The sequence below is a fragment of the Echinops telfairi genome, unplaced genomic scaffold (assembly GCF_000313985.2).
Source record: "Echinops telfairi isolate 266 unplaced genomic scaffold, ASM31398v2 ScPeMD7_7406;HRSCAF=8444, whole genome shotgun sequence".
Taxonomy (NCBI): domain Eukaryota; kingdom Metazoa; phylum Chordata; class Mammalia; order Afrosoricida; family Tenrecidae; genus Echinops; species Echinops telfairi.
In genome coordinates this window covers 675891-694521 of record NW_022111306.1, presented here as the reverse complement: position 1 = coordinate 694521, position 18631 = coordinate 675891, and the positions used below count along the sequence as shown (strand labels likewise).

General features: G+C 41.5%; 1 pseudogene; it reads right to left on the bottom strand.

The window, feature by feature from the left end:
* Positions 1-2712: 2712 nt before the first annotated feature.
* On the bottom strand, positions 2713-3061 carry LOC115871798 (annotated as a pseudogene).
* Between the last annotated feature and the right edge of the window lie 15570 nt (positions 3062-18631).

The window sequence follows — 18631 nt, the reverse complement described above, 5'->3', positions numbered from 1 at the left end:
CTCTTTAAAACTTTGAAAGTAGCTCTTAATAGTCTTGACCCTCAGGGGTCAGTGAATGCAATTCCCCACACACCGTGGCAACTCCGGAGGCGCACCAGTTCAAGTGCTCGTCCACGTACTGAAAGATCAGCAGTTGGAGTCCACCAGGAACAAGAGGTGACGACGGTGTGTTTGGTAAAGTTTACAGCGTTGGAAACCCTAGGGGGAAGCTCTACTTTCTCCTATATGATCCTATGAACTGGAATTGAATTGGTGCCAATGGTTTGTTTATTTTCGGGTAGAAATTTATTTTTAGCACATCACTGCATGGTGGTCAACTAGCCTTTTGTTGAGCACAATTCACTGTTGGATAGCTCTGATTATTATAAATATGTTTTTGTACATTAAGTAAAATTCTATGTCCTCATAACATGTCCATTCACAAGAATAAGATAGCTCAGTAGGTCTCTCTTTAGGCTTTTCATAATCATTGAATCTTCATCTTCCTCTCCTCACCCTTCCACCCTGTGCTTACAATCACTAGGAGCCTTGGTGGCGTAGTCGGTTATGAGTTTCCGTAAAGATCTACAGCCTCAGAAACCCACAGGGGGCAATTCTAGTCTATTCTGTGCATAAGAGGCACAGTGAGGTAGAATTGCCTCAATCAGTGAACTGTTTTTGGCTCTTGTTTTTAATTTTCCACTTAATTTTTACCTTCTCCTCGGTGTTGAATGCAGCTTCAACCCAGTATTAGCAGACTCAAGGGTTTGTACTGCATGGGCAAGAACAAGTTGGGGAAACATTGTACCCCTCCATCTGGAGCTAGGGGTCGGGGAGGGTATGTGTCCTTAAGTAACTGAGTTTTGAACTCAGAATGCTGGGTTTATTCCTCATTCAAATCTTGGACAAGTGCTTGAAGTAGTATTAGAGCTAATCCCCAAACCCAAACCACTGCCATCAAGGTGATTCGAATTCCTAGTGATACTCCAGGGCAGAGAACACTGTAAATCTTTACAGAAGTTGACCGCTTCCCTCCTCTCTCCTGCAGAGTGTCTGGTGGGTTTGAACTGGACCCCTATGTTAGCAGCCCAACATTTAACCCACTATGTCATCTGGGCTCCTTGTTTTAAGGTGCAAATTCATTAAAATAGCTTAATAAATTTAAAAAATTCTAATTGTTATGCTAGTCTGGACACAATATTTTAATGGGAAGAATGTATTCTTACTGTAAGCAAACTTATAAAGGAGTTATTAGAGGACAACTTAGTGGATAAGTAAAAGCTACTTGTATACAGGGGTAAAATTAGAAAATTATAAGACGCAACCATGCGAAGACATAGGAAAAGTTGAGTGTCTTTGTGTCTGGTGAACCAGCCACTGGGACAGCGATCACAGATGACCTGGGCAGAAACTGAACAAACGAGAAACTTGACAATGAGAAAGACTGTGCTTTCTTTGGCTACAACAGAAGACAGATTTACCCAACCAGAATTTACCCTAGAATTGTGGCCTTATTTAAGCATAAAAAGATCCTGTCCCTACTTTGTGCTCAAATTATATGGTTCTACTGTTCCATAGTTGTAAGAACTCTGAAAAAAAATGTTCCCAATTTACTTCCATATCATTCCAAACTTTAACATACAACATATGATAAAAACAAAGTTCTGAATCTGGCTTTTTCAACCCTAGACAAACAGGAACAATGAGGATTCTTTTCACGTGTACCTTACATCAGAATTCAAAATAATAAGAGAAATACTACCTTCATTAGATTTAAATTGTTGATACAATTCTAGTTTCTAGTCACTTATGATATCATTGATTCAAAGCATTAATTTGTTTGTTTAGAGAAGGGGTCCTCAAACTTTTTAAACAGGGGGCCAGTTCACTGTCCCTCAGACCGTTGGAGGGCCAGACTATAGATAAAAAAAACAAAAACAACTATGAACAAATTCCTATGCACACTGCACTTTTTTTTTTTAAAGGGTGGAAACAGACCCAGTCATGGACACGGCAGCCTGCTGGGTCACCTTGCTTTTATTAGATTCCAGCCGATCTGTTCAGGAAGTTGGAGAGGGTCAGGTGGGACAGGGTGAGGCTGCCACCAGGAGCTCTGGACGTACTCTCCCGGGCAGGCTTGGCAGGTACAGACTGTGGGACAAGACCTCCCAGGCCCCATGGGGACTGGTAGGAAGACCATGGATCAGTGGCTGCTCTCCCACACAGATGGAGACCTGGGACTCAGAGGTTGTGCCATGGGCCTGCATGCCCCAGCAGGTCACAGACCATCAGTGCCCTGGTGAGCCTGGAAGGATTTGACTAGAGCGATTCATGCAGTGGCCGGGCTGGAGCCGCTGATTGGGACATGGCCTTGTAGTGGTTGCATCTGCTCACACAACTTAGGGGGTCAGCAGGCCCTGGAGAGGGCTGGAGCCTCTTTGGGAATTGGGGCTCATAGGGGTGAGACCAGGCAGGCAGGGAGGGGCCGCCAGGCTGAGGAGAGAAGCCAAGGGTGTTACGTCTTTCAAGACACAGACCCCCTAAGACCAGAGTCCCAGCCTTGAGCCTCGGAGGCCAAGATGAACCAGCCCTCGGCCCCATGCTGGCGCAGGGGGTAGGGGCGTCAGGAGACGCCCCGTCCCCCATCCAGCCCTCCCTGCCTGAAAGTCAGTAGGCTGTAGTTCTAAAGAGGGGTGACCAATGCCTGTGGCTGCTTGGGGTTGAGCTGCCCGCTTACTTCCTCTGGGAGGCAGATTTGTTGCCTTTAGGCATGAACTTCAGGGAGCTGCTGAATATTCAGAAGCGGGACTGACCCCGCTTGGGGCCATCATTGAGGCACTCGTGGCCAAGCCCGTGGCCACATTCACCGCAGGACACCGTAAAGGCATCAGGCTGATTGTGCTCGGGCCGCTTGGCCACGCTATTATCGTGGATGGTCTCTGTAAAGGCTGGCCAAGTGCTTGTACTTGGAGCGGCTGGAGAACAGCTCGTAGCCGCACTTGGCACACACGTAGACAGTGGGTTCAAAGTGATTCTGGAAAACCTCACCCCCGGAGAAGCTGCAGAAAGACATAGTGCCACCAGGTTCCCATCCCGCTCTCACACTCCGACAGCTCCGAGTGCACCGACCCCACAGCACATATCTTACTTTGAAGTAAAAACACAAAATGGGCAAAAACACCCGGCAGGCCGCATGTGGCCCGCGGGCCACAGTTTGAGGACCCCTGGTTTCGAGGAATTCCAATTTTATATTTTTTAGTTCCAAAATCAGTATCAGCAGCAGTATCAGTACTGTACTTCAGAAGGCTAATTTATCATTGGAGAAAAATGTATATCTGAATGCTTTATCCAGGCACTTACCTGCTAAACTGCCAAGGGTCAACATTCTGCGGCCCACTCTCTCCACAAGCCAGACTCCCACGAGTGTGAAAATGAAATTCGTGAAGGCTGTGAGAGAAGCCAGCCATATAGCAAGCCTGTCATCTTGCACACCAGACATCTGTAGAATAGTGGCACTGTAGTACCTGTGGGGTACAGAGTAAAACAACTGTTGCTCATAGCTGTTCAAAGAGACAGAGTTAGCTACAAATAAAAATGCCCGGTCACTCAACAAAACCAGGGATAACTGGGACATGGTCACATCAACATGGGAACCACGCAAGATTTTTCAGGAAATGAGCATTGTTGTTGTTTTTCTACCTATTACCGTAGTTTAGTACAAAGTTGCAAGTTCTGAAGGCATTCAGTTAGTTAGTGGATATATTGATACCAGTAATAAAAAAATGAAAGATAGAATGAAAATGATAACAATCAGGTACACTTATGGTGACCATTTTTCAACAAATCACCACTAAGGTACAATTTTGAACTCTATAAATATGAGATGTTCAAATAAGTGGATTGGACTGAAAGTTTCCACAGTGAAATAGTTCACAAAACTGGTAGCTTCAAAAACTATCAGGGATAAGTGATGGAACTATGAGAAACCATCATATATTGTGAATTAATGACCTTGAAAGAAGAAAGTGATTCTTTACATGTCATAAGGCAACAGGATTAAAGGAAGACTCATTATCAACTTGAACTATACAGATGATACAAACTTGCTTGCTAACCCTGAGGAGGACTTGGATGAAGATCAAAGACTGCAGTCTTCCTATGGATTACAACTCAATGTAAAGAACACCCAAATCCTCACAACTAGACCAATTAGTAACAATATGACAAACGGATAAAAGGCTGAAGTTGTGAAGGACTTCATTTCCTTGAATCTTTAATCAATGCCCATCGAAGAAGCTGTAGTCAAGGTATCAAACGGTGCACTGAATTGGCAAATACGGCACACAGAAGTGTCGAGGAGCAGAAATGTCATCTAAGGACTAAGGTGGGCCTCACCTAAGTCATGGTATTGTTCATTGCCTCATATATAATATACGTGAAAGGTAGGCAATGAATAGACAAGGATGGGTAGATTTGAATTATGGATGGTGAAGAATAATGAGAATACCATGGGCTGCCAGAACCACCACCAAATCTGTCTTGCAAGAGTTACAGCTAGAATGCGCCATAGAAATGAACAGGGTAAACCTTCTTTTCTGACATGCGGTTGCAACAATGGCCTCAAACGACTGTGAGGATGGCGCAGGATGTGGCAGTGCTGTTTCACTGGGCAGAGGGTTGCTATGAGCAGAAACCAATAGCACCTGACGTCAGCAATATGGGATGTATAGTAACAGAAATTTGATAAAAGCAAGGATTCTTTTCACAAAAGATACGCTAAATAAGAATATTAGTATGCTTTTCTATCATTGTTTAAGAAGAGAGCTGACAAAATGAACACAGGAATAGCAATTTGGTTTCGAGAACAGTATACTCATTGGAGAAGAAAATCTCTATGCTTTAGCACAATCTGCATGGACAGGAACTGTAGATTCATTTTGCCCTTTTAAAAGTCACTAACTTCATATATATGTATATTTTCTTTTCCTCAACAGTATTTCAAATTCTATTTCATTGGCTAAATTAATGATCTTTATCATAGAATTCTACCACGTGTCTGTCCCTTTGTCATGGCTCTGAATCATGGCTTTGTCTACCTTGTCAGGACATTCTAAAATAACAAGTTAGCTTTTTAATGACAATTTGATAATGGACATTTTAAGTAATATGTTAAATCCTGCATTTCTTTGTTTAGTACTTATATTTTCTGGATGTTTATCAACATTTTCATGGTACGTCAGAAATGAATATACTTTAAATACTTTATCTTCAATTCATTCCTGGATTCTATTACTTTAAAAATTAAAGATAGCTTTTCTAATGTAAAACACTAGCACTATCATGGATTCACTCATGATAATAAATAATTTCCATTTTTTACTGGCTTATCAAACTAAATAATTACTATGCAGCATGAAGTTGTGTTTTCTTGATCACACTAAAAATTATGCCAGCCATTTTAAGTCTTTGAATTCTGACAGTTGTTACAAAAAGAGAAATTCCCAGAGGAGTTACGTCGATCGCTATGGAAATTGAGAACACTTTGCAGCCAGGATGGAACGTGATCATAAAAACAATAAATTCATCTGAACAATGCTTAACAGTCCCAAGCACCACTGCATCCAGAATCTCATCTGAATTCCATGCAGACCTATGAGACATGCCAAACCACTCTGAAAGGAGCACAAATACTAAATCCACGGAGGCCAAAATCAGTAGAAATGGGGAGAGAAAATTCTAATATTTAATGTCAAGGGAATATTAAATGTTGGTGCCGTCTCAATAATTTAATAATACCAAACAAAACATTGCACAAAATCATTCTTTCAAAGAGACCCAAGAAAACAGAACAAAATAATTTAAAAGACCAGAGAGATGTTTTGATGTTTCTAATTTTGATACAATAAAATTAGTATTAACCAAAAGGGGGAATATCACAAAAATTAAGCTCTCTTTTTAGTCTCTGAATTTTCTTTATGATGAAAAATGTTCTAAAAGTTGTGAAAAACCTTCGTTCACAGACGTTGACTCTGTGAGGCAGAATAAAGCCAAAGGCTGGCTGGCAGGGAGAAACCTAGTGATCTCTTTGTGCTGTGTCGGAGTCAGTATAATCCTTTGTTCGTTTAACATGCATCTATGGGGGATGGGTTGTATAAGCTATGGGAGCTACAACAACCCAGCAGATTTGTTATTAGAACCTTAAGAAGTACGTAGTTTAGTAAAAGAGGATAAATGAAAAGAAGTAATCTTGCTATCATATATTGGGCACAAGAGAAACACAAATTACAAGACAGCATAAAGGACAGAGCAAATAATCTTATTTGATATGGAATATTCCTTGATTTTTTGGTAAGTTTTCATGCTTGAGCAGTGCCTTGCAGAGTTCACAGGGGTTTGCCAGTAGCTAGGAAGACCTAAAAGGGCATCTGAGGTGAAGGAAATGACATGTCAAGGAGAAAAGTGCAAAATTAGGACAAAACGATAGCTGGGGACCATAGAGCACTTCCACCTTCCTGTGACTAGACTATGGTTCACATGTATGAGTCAGAGAGCAGTGTGACACTATTTCTGTGACCCACAAGGGTCATGCTTACTCTGACTTAGAAGGCAGCAGTAGGAAGTGACTCAATGGCAGTGAGTGGAGAGTTGAGACATTACACAAGGTTGTAGCTGATGCTTCGGTTGTGCAGGGCCGTGACAGTCATACTGGGCGCTTTGCATTATTTGTAGGCTTGGACATCGGCTACAACACAAGCACAGACACCTTATTTGACCTCCTCTGGCTACACAAGGGAGGAGAATCCAATGCCACACAGACTCGACACTGACTGTCACAAGACATGCCTCCACCTTCCATCTTTCTTATTAGAACACCAGCTTGTCAAACAGGTCTCCATAGGCTAGGAGTATGCCTCACAGTCTCACAGTCTCAGCACTGTTCCTCTGCTGTGTCTCAGGATCTCCCTTCCTTGGCTCCCCGCCACCCCCCACCTCTGTTTGGAGAAGGACACTGTGCTTGGTAAAGCAGAGGGGCGGCAAAAGTGAAGTAGACCCTTCATGAGCTGGACAGACACAGTGGCAGCCACAATGGACTCAAGACTTCTGCAAGGTCTTGCATGAGAATATGACCAAAGTAAGTAAGACTAAGTCTTGCCATCCTTGCCTCTAAGAAGCACTCTGGTCATACTTCTTCCAAGAAAGACTGTCATGGTTTGTTCTTTCAGCAGGCCATTGCACTTTAAATACTCTTCTCCAGCACCATAACTCACATGCACCAATTCCTCTGCAGAAGTCTTCCTTCCTTATCCGACGCCCAACTTTCACGTGCAATGGAGAATACCACGGCTTTGGTCAGGTGCACCTTAGTCCTCAAAGTAACATGCTTACTTCTTAATAAGCTAAAGAGGTCTTGTGCAGCAGATTTACCTAATGCAACATGTCTTTTGATCTCTTGACTGTTGCTTCCATGAGTACTGATAGTGGATCCAGCAAGAACAAAATCTTCTACAACGTCAACCTTCTCTCCCTTTATCATGATGTTACCTATTGGTCCAGTTGGGAGGATTTTGTTCTTCTTTACATTAAGTAGTAATTCACTCAGAAGGCTGAAATTTTTTTATCTTCCTCAGCAAGTGCTTGAAGTTCCCCTCACATTCAGCAAGCAAGATTGTGTCATCTACCTATCTCAGGCTGTTCATGAGCCTTCCTCCAATCCTGATGCCACATTCTTCTTCATATAATCCAGCTCCTCTGATGATTTGCTGAGCATACAGACTGAGTAAGTATGGTGAGAGGATACAACCCTGAGACACACCTGCCCTGGGTTTAAGCCATGCGCAGATTCCTTTGTTCTGTTTACACAACTGCCTCTTGATCCCTGTACAAACTCCTGAGGAGCACAATGAAGTGTTCTGGAATTCCCATTCTTCTCAAGGTTCTCCACTGTCTCTTATGACCCACACAGTCAAATGCTTGGGCATAGTCAGTATAACACAAGTAAACATCTTTCTGATATTCTCTGCTTTGAGCCAATACCTATCTCACAACAGCAACGACACACCTTGCTGCACATCCTCTTCAGAATCTGGCCTGAGTTTTTGCCAGTTCCCTGTTAATGTGCTGCTGAAACAGTTACTGGATGATTCTCTACAAACTTTACTTGCATGAAATATCGGTGATATTTTTCTATAGTTTGAGCACCCTGTTGGGTCGCATTCCTTTGTAATGGGCACACAAATGGATCCCTTCCAGTCAGTTGGCCAAGTGGCCATCTTCCAAGTTTTCTAGCACAGATGACTGAGCGCGCCCAGTGTTTCCTCAGCTGATTGGAACATTTCAGTAGGTAGTCCATCAATTTCTGGAGCCTTGTTTTTGACTAATGAATTCAGTACAGTTTGAACCACTTCCTTCAGCACCAGTAGTTCTTGCTCATATGCGATCTCTTGTAATAGTGGAATGTCAACTCTGCATATTGTTTCCATTTTCTCTTGAGGCTTGAATTTTTCCTAAGTTGTGTCCGTTCAAGATATACTGAATGTGTTCTTCCCTTCTTTTCTGATTCTTGGTCTTGGCACATTCAGTATAATTATTTGGCTTTGTCTTCTTGAGCTGCCTCTGAAAATGCTTTTCAACTTTCGACTTCCTTTCTTTCATTTGCTTGAGCTATTTTATCATTAAGAGCAACTTTCACATTCTCTTCTGACATCCACTTTGATCTTTGTTTTCTTTTGCATTCTTCATGAATGAAGTTCTTGATGTCCTCCCATAGCTCATCAGATCTTTGACATCAATATGTCAAGCCTGCTTTTTAGACGTTCTCTAAATTCAGGTGTGATAGACTCAAGGTCATATTTTGGCTCTTGTGGACTTGTTTTCATTTTCTTCAGCTTCATCCTGAACTTACCTGTGAACAATGGCCGGTCTGTTCCACAGTTGGCTCCTGGCTTGGTTTTAGCTGCTGATATCGAGCTTCTCCATTGTTTCTTCCCACAGATGACATCAATTTGATTGCTGGTCCCACATATGGGAAAGTCCATGTGTATAATCACCTTTTGCGTTGTTGGCAAAAAGGTATTTGCTTTGAAGAAACCATTGGTCTTGCAAAATTTTATCACATGACCTCCAGCTTCATTTCTATCACCAAGTCCATGCTTTCCGACTAGTGCTCCTTTCTCTTGTTTCCAACTTTTACTTCCAATTGCCAATAATTATCAATGCATCTTGACTACGTTTGATAAAATTTCAAACTGAAGACATGGGTAGAATTCTCCAATTTCTTTCAACACTAGCTTTTGTTGGTGGTGCATGAATTTGAATAATAGTTGTATTGATAGGGTTTCCTTGAAGGCATATATATATATATATAATCCTATCATAAATGGCATTGTACTTCATGATTGATTTTACAATGTCTTTTTGACAATTAATTCCACGCCATTTCTCTTGATTGTGTTATTCCCGGCACTGTAAATGATATGATTTTCTGATTCAAAATTACCAATACCAGTCTATTTTAGCACACTAATACCTAGGATATCTATCTTTATGTTTTCCATTTCCTTTTTGATGAATCCTGATTTTCCTGGATTGCACATTTTAAGTTCTGAGCTTTAGCAGATTTTTGTAGTTGTTTCTCATTACCCCTCAATCGTGCCCCACCAGCGAATGAAGGTTCCAAAGGATCTGATCCCACAGGCTTTATCTGACTCACGTCACCTTGGTTGACTCCACTCAGAGAAATCAGCAATTCCTCAGTCACATGTTGAGTGCCCTCTGACCCAAGTGGCTCATAGTTTGGCGCAATCCCTTATAGTGTTCTGCTTCCATTCATTAGCCCTTCAGGACCTGACGAAGTTTTGAAGCTATGCATAACATTTTCAGCTGCTCTTCTTTGGAAGTGGGGAGTCAAATCATCTTCATTGTTCTCGAAGCTCAGCTGGAAACTATTTACTTTGGGTGCCCCTGCTGACATTTGAAATAGCAGTGACATAGCCTTGCGGCATCACATCAACACACAATCCACCACAGCCGGACAGTCTGTGGACATCTATTCATAGCCCTGAGAGAATTTTGTAACAGGTCCTGATGAACAACTCTATCCTGAGCATTTCTCTCGTATTATAACCTCTTAAATTCCTTAATAAAACATAAATGATGAAGTTTGTCAGTGAATTGCGTAGCCAATGTAGAGACAGAGACCACTAATTGAGACAATGCAAACTTCTGCTTCTCTGTCAGCCAGAACGGTAACTTCAGTCACACTAACTCTTTTCCCTGGTAGGTTGGCTTGAGTTTCACAGTTTGCTTTCCGTTCTCCAGAACTGGCCGTGGCATTCGTTTTTTTTACTGCTGCATCACAAATTACCATAAATCTGGAGAAGAATGATATCCAACAAAATAAGCCGATCAGTCTCTGAGTGTAATTTAAAATGAAAAATGTCTTAAAGTATGAAAAAATGAAACTTCTTCCACAGCACTTGATCTTAAGAGGCTGTTAAAACAACACAAAATTATTATCTTGTAGTTACAAGTCTGTCACTTATAATCTGGGTGTCAGCAGGGCTCTGCTCTTTTCGGAAGGCTCTAGTTAAAGATCTCGTCTCTTGCTTTACCCAGGTTCTAGTGGTCCCTTTGATTATTTTGCACACGGCTCCTTTTCCCCACCTGATCTTCCTAGCCAGAGTTGGTGAGTCGAACTCATGGGTCATCGCTCTGACCTCTTCTTGTGCCTCTTGTATGTGTTAGGATCTTTGTGATTACATTGCATCCACTGGCATAATCCAAGATAATATCCATATTTTAAAGTAAACTGATTATCGAACTTAATTCCTTGTGCTCTCTTCATTTTCCTTTAACAGGTAATGCAATAAAATAACAGATTTGGTGTTCGATGTAACAGAAGAAAATGACGCCTGACCCTGTGTCTTCTTGGGGGCTCATTATTCTGCTATCTGCTAATTAGCAGAAAAACAAGCAAAAGGCCAAAAGAGAAAGTGAAGGAATGAAAGAAGCATATTCACGTAAAGGGTAATCAGTTCCAGAAAGTTTCAGGCAATAATTATATTCTCATAGGGCAGGAGATGACACATTCAGGTCAGAAGACTTCCCTAATGTAGTCTGTAAAAGCCAGATCACGGAGTGTGTGAAAAGATTTGAGGGACATTTAAAAATGTATAAATTTCAATGTTTTCATGAAAGATGCTATCAGCCAACCATTTATCTAATGGAGTTATGACTGTACTTACAATCTTCTAAGCCTTTTTGTACTGCCTTGTGTTTGCAAGGGAATGGGCATTCGTTCAAAAGTTGTACAAAGCACGTGAAGCCTTCTTCATAAAATATCAATGTAAACAACTGCAAAGGCCGTTTGTTCCTTTGTGGACCCAAAGCAGGCATGCTTTCGCATTTCAGAGTCATTTTATAATCTCTACTAAACAGTCCTTCTTCAAAGACTCCCTGGCCATCTCATGCATACAAGGGAATTCCTCAGAGCGAGGCTGAAAGGCCAGGGCAATGCGTTCTCATAAAAGAGGAGCCCTCAACTCTCAGAAGAGGTGTCTGAGAGCAGAAAGGGCTGGTAAGGTCCAAGTGCTATCTTAGAGATTAAGTGAGACCCAGCTTCCAGCTCTGCATTTTAAGTATGAATACAACAAACTAGCTCTAGACATGTGTAAGCTTTGATAATGGCAAACTATTCTGACTTTTAACTGGTAAAAGAGTAATGATGCTTAGTAATTTTTATATTCCTCGTAAAATATATATATATATTAGGTTCCTCATGGAAGAAAGCAACTCTTAGGAATTTCTGAGAGATCTTTATTCATTCTAGCTTCTTGAATTATGGTTTATCTTTTTACCCAGCACAAGAATCCTTGGTAGTGCAGTGGTTAAGCACTAGTCTGGGAACTGAAGAGGTGGTGGTTTGAATCCCCCAGCTTTTCCATGGGAGGAAGATGTGGCAGTCTGCTTATGAAAGATTACAGCCCGGGATGCCCTGTGGGACAGTTCTCCTCCGGCCTGTACAATTGCTATAAATTAGAATGGACTTGATGACAATGGGATCAGTAAACATTCAATATATGCTTAGAATTCCGAATATTTCTAACAAAGCACATGACAGAATTGCTAAACATCAGAATTAAAAAATGGGTAAGAGAATCAGAAAGCTAGAAGACAGAATTAATTGCATGGAAACTTGAGCATTAGGTCTAACATTCCCAGTAGGTAAGGGGGACTACATGGAAGGAAAGGCTTCATGGTCCTGTGCCTTCCCTCTGATCAGCTGTAGTTCAGGTCCATTGTACACCATAGGATTTTCATTGGCTGATTTTTAGAAGTAGAACATGGGGCCTTTCTTCCTAGCCCATTTTAATCTCAAAATGCTATAGAAACCTGTTCAGCATCATAACACCACGCGCCCTCCCCTGAAGCACGGAAGGTGGTTGTGTAGAAGGTGCACTGGCTGGGTAATGGAGTCAGGTTCCCCTACATGGACCATGACAAAGACTACCAGGAAACACCAGTGCCCCTTAAGTAATATCCAACTCACTCCCATTGATTGGCTTCTAACCTACAGGGACACTGCACAAAGTTTTTGAGGCTGTACCTGTTTACATGAAGAGCTAGGCTCACCTCCCTCCAGTGCAGCAGCTGGGCTTCTCTTAAAAAGGGTCACCTGGAGGGACAGTTAAGCCAGACTGCTTGACCCCCACCCCAGAGTGTCTGATTTCTTAAGTCTACAAGGGAGAATTTGCATTTCCTTAAGTTCCCAGATGATGCTTGTGTTGTTTAAAAACCAGTTTCCAAAACACTCACAAACCGTTCCTTTTCATCATTCTCAAATTCCCTGGCTTACTTCAACCACAGTTCAATCTAACTATTCTCCTACTCTCATTCAGACCTTACAGCTGAAATAGAAAATCACAAAACAAGTTAACCTCACTTGAATTCCTTACTCTTTCAAAATGACTTCCTAGTTCTTCCTACCTTACACTGTTCTAATCAACCCAGCTCTGATAAAAGCTTGCCTAATTTTCCCTGGGAAAGTCAGAGCAATCAGTTGGCTATGCCGTCACCTCACCACTATCAATCTGCCTCATCAGTTTTGGGTGAACACATGGAAAGTCAATGGACACTTCAATATTTGCATCTGGAATTATTTTTCCTTCTTCTACCTGCCCCACCCCATCACTTTTCCCACACTGCTCTTATGCAGGAGATCTCGGAGCATTTGGGGTAAGCCTTGAGCTGTCCACTGAAAGATAAGTGGTCCACGCCCACCAGTTGAGCCACAGAAGAAGCTGACACTGCCTGCCTTGTAATGATTTACAGCTTAGGAAATGCACACGAGCAGTTCTACTCTGTCTTGTCTGGTTGCTGGGAGACAAAATAAAAATCTGTGGCGCTAGGCTGGACGATTCTGTTATAGCACATATCACTTTCTCTCAGTTCTTCGTTACTTAAATGTGTATTATATGTTCCTCTACCAGACTATCAACTCCAAATGGAAGTGTCCATGAGTGCTTTGGAGTCCCTAGGGGTGGAGTAGCTGGCCCCTGGACAATGACAGCAGGTGCACAGGGGCAGGGGACCCTCCAAAGCCAGGACCTCAAAAGTTTGTCAAAACACCATGTAAAGAAAAACAACAACAATAAACTACATTACAGAGGGTAGCAAGTTTTAAAGCAGCTCTGGTGGTGCAGTGCTTAAGCACTCGGCTGCTAATGGAAAGATTGAGAGCCTAAATTCATCAGAGGCAATTTTCTCAAGTAAAGATTACAGTCTAGGAAATCCTATGGGACAGTTTTACCCTGCTACATGAGGTCACAAGGACAGCCAACAACACAGGGTTGTATTTGGAATGTCTTAGTTTCCGCTTCCTCTACTGCCATCTCTCCTGATAAGAGTTACATTCCTTTCGACCTCATTAACCAGACTTGAGTGTCCAGTGTCCCTTGAGTCTGAAGAGGGACAATTAAAAAAAAAAAGACTTACAATGACTTTGAGCATTGTATGCAAACAGTGGCATAGACCAGTTTTCCTTCCATCATTTATTGCCCCCAGCTCCCAAGGGGGCCTACGTAGTGCCTTCTGAAAGCAAACAAGAGGCAAAAAAGGTGATGGCCCAGTTAAAATTTCTCTCAAGAGGCCTGGGAGCCTGATTGTAAAAACAGGCAGATCATGGCATTTCCCTTTACAAAAAAACACTGCTTCCAGCGCTATCAAAAGTGAATCAAGCAACATTTTATTTGAAACTCTAAAGGTTTGTTTGTAACCAAATGTTAGGAAGAACTTTTATTCCACCTAGAAGAAATGTTTTAAAACATGGTTACAGAAAATGGATAATGCAACAAACAAACAAACATGATTATTCAAAGATATGTAGTTTTCTGCACATTCTTTATATAGCTCTGACCTTCCAAAGAATCACACATTGGGGAAATTGATCAAGAGCATGCAGAATGTAGTGAAAAAAGCAAAATATAGAATTATGTAATGGGCACAATTTCAACTACTTGAATAATCACTTATAAAAACCTAAAAAACAAACACAACAAAATGTTGCTGCTACCTTCCAATCCTTAGTAACTGCCAATGCACCCTGATGGCAAGTTTGACCAATTCCAGGCTAAAGAAATGAGAAATATTCAAATTTCTTCATCTTTGGCATTCATAACAGTTGGTGCATAAATTTGAACAATAATCATAGAGCATATGAACTACTCTTCTTTGTAGGTGTGTGAATATTATCCTATCACTAACAGCACTGCCTTACAGGACAAATCTAGAGTAGATTCAGGGACTTCCTGGGGAAGACCAATGCATTTTATCAGATGTGGGGACTGGTAGTCCAGTGAGGGAAACTGCCATTCAAACAAAACTCCTCATCAATGAGTCAAGTTTATGAGAACATTAAGAATAACGTGTTACCGGAGTGTGAAGGTAGTAACTTATTCCGCCAACAGTCCACACAGCGGATTAGTAATCCTAATGAACCACCTCACTGCTTCTCACTTTCTAGGGTTAACAAATACAACGGGGCAACAGCATTTAGGATGGTAGCTATCACTGCACTTAAGTCAGGCCAGGGATCATATAAATGGAAAATTGTTAAGGATTTGAGAGACTCTATGTAGGAAGTAATCAGGATGAAAAACACCTATCTGGTTCACTGACTAAACAAACAAACAAAACAACTTGAAAACAAGATGGTTAGAAGTTATGGTCAATAAGGAAACATGTGATTTTGATTTCATGAGATGGAAGTAATTTAAATGACGACTATCTCAGTGTACTGTGATACAGGTGTCCATGATAAAAGGGAACAAGAATCCAGGGGAGCTCATCAGGTCAAAGGATTGAGTACGAGAGAGGCTACTTTGTGAGAAGACATCGTACAGCGCAACAGCAGCGTCAGTTCTCAAACGAGTGAGAAAACCTGTAAGGGGATGCACCTTGCATATCTCTCATGTTCACTGTGGCACAGTGTAATTACTCGATATGGCTCTTCTCTTCATGGTCTTTGCAACTCCCACCAAATGACGGAGCCGTAGCATGCATGTAAGGTGTATGAGATGCTAACAAGGTGATTGGTCAGCTTTGCTATTCAGCTGAATTAGCCTTTTCAAAAGCAGGAATAGTGTGTGTGCTTGGCCGGGGGGATGAGGTCTTATGACCATCAAGAAAGAAGAGACAAAAGTGGAGCACATCCTGTAGACCCTGAGATTCCTGCATGAAGCAGCAGCAGCAGCAGCAGAGGTGGCAACAGGTGGTGGTGCTGAAAGCATAAGACAGAGCAGTGGTGTTTCCTGGGCCACAGAGAGAGAAAAGGTGGGCAACTTTGGGCAGGAGGTCAGCTCTTACAGGGTGCCCTTTGGGCATTTATCAGCACTACAGGGGTCAGAGAAGGGCAGATGCCAAGGCTGCATGATTGAGGGGCCAAGGATCAGAGAAAGGATACTTGATGGCATGGCTGAGTCTCTCCTGACCAGAGAACTGCTGTATCCATCCCCCACCCCCACCCCCGCCCACTGCTGTAATCCATTGCAATGGATTATTGAACTCAGCAAAAAAGTGGACTGCTGTGAGAGGAAGAGTTGGTATCAGAATTGGATAAATAAAGATAGCCGCATGTCTGATTTTTGCCTTAGAGGAATTGGCCTTTGGCTGCTAATTCATCCTCCCTCATCCTTGTTAAGTCCAAGGAGGCTAGTTCCCTCCTAGCCAATTTTGCACCTACTCTGACTCAAAAATAGCGACAATTTCCTGATGAAAAGAATGAGGGCCAAGGAAGCAGAAGGACATAAGGTGGTGCACAAGGAGGAGAAATCATGGACTCTAACCAGTTGTCAAACACGCAAGAGGGGCAGAGGCCATTTCTCTACGGAGCATTTTCCATTTGGCGCGCTTCTTTTCTCTGCTACACAACTGTGAAGGACTTGACTATTGTCTGAGTCGAAAACTCCATTCTTTTTTTTTAACATTTTATTAGGGGCTCATACAACTGTTATCCCAATCCATACACACATCAATTGTGTAAAGCGCATTTGTACATCGTTTCTCAAAACATTTTCTCTCCATTTAAACCCCCAACATTAGGTCCTCATTTTTCCCCTCCCTCCCCGCTCCCCCCTCCCGCATGAGCCCTTGATAGTTTATAAATGGGTATTTTGTCATATCTTGCCCTGTCCGACGTCTCCCTTCATCCACTTTTCGGTTGTCTGTCCCCCAGGGAGGAGGTCACACACAGTTCCATGTAATCGGTTCCCTCTTTCCTACCCATTCTCCCTTTACCCTCCCTGAAAACTCCATTCTTACAATAAAGAATGAAGAAAGCCTTAAAATTGCACTTGGTTTATATAAGAGTTAGACTAACCTTAATGCATGTTAAGGTTAACCAGAGAAAACATATATGTGGTCTTAGTACTGAAGAATCTTTGCAATTTCTGGGGTAATATGATTTGAATTTATACGTTATAGACACAGGGAATCAGGCAACAAAACATTTATTTCCCTCTTTCTCTTTTGGCTCTAAAACATTGAGAGCAATGTGGTTCACAAACTTCAGTGTAAGAACTATCTCTAGAGAGGTCCTCACCAATGCAGTACTTCTGACTACTCATCCCCTTTTCCCCACCCCACAGGATTCGGATTCATTCCAAGATTCACATGTGGGTGGTTTTAAGACCACTTTGAAAAATACATTTTGTCGCACAGTTCACATAGACACTACTCAATGGTAAGTTTCTTGTGTAAAATCCTCAATAATGTCTTCATCTCTTTCCTGACTGTGTCCTATTTCTGACATTATTAAGCTTTAAATTTATTTTACTTATTGCCTTTCTATGTATTTCAAAAGCACCCAACTTTCGGGAACAAAGAAGAGTTGATGCACATAAAGACTTTGAATAAACAGAGATAAATCTCATTTTTCCCTTTTCCAATATCAGGAAAAGAAAGCGGATCATTTTTTTTAATAGCAGAGGAACTAGTCGAGCCATCATGGCCCTGGGCAAAGAGACTGCAAACAAAAGACGGACACATCAATGTATTATTAAACAGCAAAGTAAGCTGCTAACTTGATTCAGACTTAATAGCAGCCACATGCCCACTGATGTTCATAGAGGAAGCCTTAAAATTGCACTTGGTTCATTTAGGGTATGCATGCTGCACCAGGAAACGCTTGTTCAATTATCAGCTTTCATTGTGTTATGTGTAAGGTCACCATGAGTCTAAGTCAACTTGATAGCAACTAACAACACCACTACATGAAAAAAGAGACCTACCTCAAATTCATTGCCACCAAGTCGATTCCAACTCATAGTATTTCTACAGGACAGACTAAAACCACAGGTTTCCCTGTGGTACCATGCTAAGCCACCAGAGCTCCTTCACTATATAGCAGACACTGACTACAATGTAGATACCACAGTAAGGCACTGAACAGTCTGGTTCATTCAGAAAATCAAGAATAATTAGGGTAATGCTTTTGAGTTAAATATTTTTACACATCTGAACAAAATGGCTTGCTGTCCTAATTCTCTACTTTCCTCCATGTATATAGGATTCTTCTTGGAAAAGCCTTTTCACTTTCTGATCCTTATGAAAGACTAAGGCTGCTTCATGAGAGACTACAGAGCACAAGCCAACAATGGCTAACATTTACTGAACTCATGCTATGAGTCCACAAATTTAAATTGTAGATTTGCAACGGATTGCAAAAATCATGCCCTAATTTTTTTTAAAGTAGAAATAAAATCTTCTAAGCATTACTACATGCCAAGTACAAGTGTCCCTTTGCTTTTTGCATGTATTATGTCACTGAATCATCACAAACATCCAATGAAATGCCAACTTGATAACATGTCGTGGTAAGAATTTTAGGGTGTAATTAACATAAAGGTTCTACTTTACATTCTCGTACATACTCAGGATCCCAAAGGGACTGTTTGGGAAATGCTTACTCATTTTATTCATTTTAAATACAGAACAAAGCATAAACTCTTATGCCTGTCAATCACTTTTTTTCCTGAAGTCTTCTGTCTAGCTACTGAGTTTTTTAATGTTAAATAAGTTGCCATTGGAAAAGATAGCCAAAAAAGTTAAAATCAAAAGCACTTAGAAGGCAAGCTTCACAAGTGGGCAGATGGTGAGT